The 1,766-nt window shown below is 33.2% G+C and overlaps 1 non-coding gene across 1 annotated transcript; it reads left to right on the top strand.

Annotated features, from left to right (window-relative positions):
* The first annotated feature begins 813 nt into the window (after positions 1 to 813).
* On the top strand, positions 814 to 915 carry LOC112820492 (U6 spliceosomal RNA). The gene has a single exon (XR_003207161.1). It is a non-coding gene; the product is annotated as a U6 spliceosomal RNA (small nuclear RNA).
* The last annotated feature ends 851 nt before the right edge of the window (positions 916 to 1,766 follow it).

The following is a 1,766-nucleotide window of genomic DNA, read 5'->3' as shown; positions in this document are numbered from 1 at the left end:
CCCATTTGTTTTCTAATATGTATTTGATATAGGTTTACTGATTCTTAAATCTAGTTTAATTCACTTACTAGTCTAATAGTAGCTTCATACCATCTATAAATTTCTATGCAGACAATTGTATCATCTGCATATAAGAACAGTTATACTTCTTCCTTTACATTTGTTTACTAATTCCAACATCTGAATAGTATCTGGGTTACCTTCTATTAATTGTTTTTTCTCTGGACTACACATCATATATTCCTATTTCTTGACAGTTCTAGGAGTTTCTCATGTATATGGAACATTTTGAATGATAGAGAGATTCTGCCCTATATTAGTTACCTCTGAAGAATGCTGGGGTTTTTGTTGTTGTTGCTCTTTGCTTTTTGTTTTATTAGGTAACTAAATTGGTTGGCCTCAAACTCAAAACTTATTAACCCTGCTATGGAAAGCAGCTGGTGTCTTTGCTAATTATTTTTAGCCTTGTAGATGTTCTTTTGTACCACTACTGGACTTTACACACACATGTTTATTCAGATATTAGCCAACAATTTGGGCAGAGAGGATACATAAATTGTGAACCCTGCCCCCACCATGACCCTTTTCTCTTCTTGATATTTTTCCTCACTTTCCAGCTTTTTTTGCAAAACCAAATTCAGTCTGCTAATTCTTCCAGTCAATAGGAATAAGTTTTAATGAGGTTTCTGCTCAAATTTAACCTACCTTACATAAATTAAACTAGGTGGTACCCTCAGGGAGAGGAGGACCCACACAGACTAAAGTAAATTTTATCCAAGGTAGTTCCCTTTCTCAATGGGTATAATGCCATTCTTGCTTTGGCAGCATATATACAAAACCGGAGTGATACAGAAAAAATTAGCATGGTTCCTGTGCAGAAACAACACACAAATTTGTGAAGGGTTCCATCTTTTTAATAGATATGCAAAAAATAAAGAGAAAGGAATCCAAGTATATCACTAAAGAAAGCCAAGAAATTGTGACAGAAGAGAGCAAGAGAATAAAGAAACAGACAAAAACTACCAAATCAACCATAAAACAAGTAAAAAAATGGCAATAAATATATACATATCAGTAATTACTTTGAAGGTAAATGGAATAAATGCTCTAATCAAAAGACATAGGGTGAAGAAATGGATTAAAAAAAAAAAAGACCCATCTGTATGCTGCCTACAAGAGAGGCATTTCAGACCTAAAGACATATGCAGATTGAAAGTGAAGGGATAGAGAAGCGTTTATCATGCAAATGGATGCAAAAAGCAAGCTGGAGTAGCAATACTTGTATCAGAGAAAATAGACTTTAAAACAAAGACTGTAACAAGAAACAAAGGAGGACACTATATAATCATTCAGGGGACAACCCAACAAGAAAATATAACAATTATAAATATTTCTGCACCCAACATAGGAACATCCAAATACTTGAAGCAGTTAATAACAGGTATAAAAGAACCAATTGATAGTAATACAATAAAGGTATGAGAATTCAACATTTCACTTACAAAATGGGTACATTATCCAAACAGAAAAACAATAAGGAAATAGACACTTTGAGTGACACATGGACCAGATGTATTTAACAGATATATTCAGAATTCCATGCTAAAACAGCAGAGTACATATTTTTTTCAAGTGCACACAAACATTCTCCAAAATATACCATATAATAGGCCAGAAAATAAGTCTCAACAAATTCAAAAAAGATTAAATCATTCTATCCATCTTTTCTGACCACAGTGCTATGAAACTAGAAATCAACCACAAGA

The sequence above is a fragment of the Callorhinus ursinus genome, unplaced genomic scaffold (assembly GCF_003265705.2).
Source record: "Callorhinus ursinus isolate GAN/ISIS: 27379988/994484 unplaced genomic scaffold, GSC_fseal_2.0 scaffold3, whole genome shotgun sequence".
In the NCBI taxonomy this organism is placed as follows: Eukaryota; Metazoa; Chordata; class Mammalia; order Carnivora; family Otariidae; genus Callorhinus; species Callorhinus ursinus.
The sequence above is the reverse complement of the archived record's forward strand: the minus strand, read 5'-3'. Positions and strand labels throughout refer to the sequence as shown.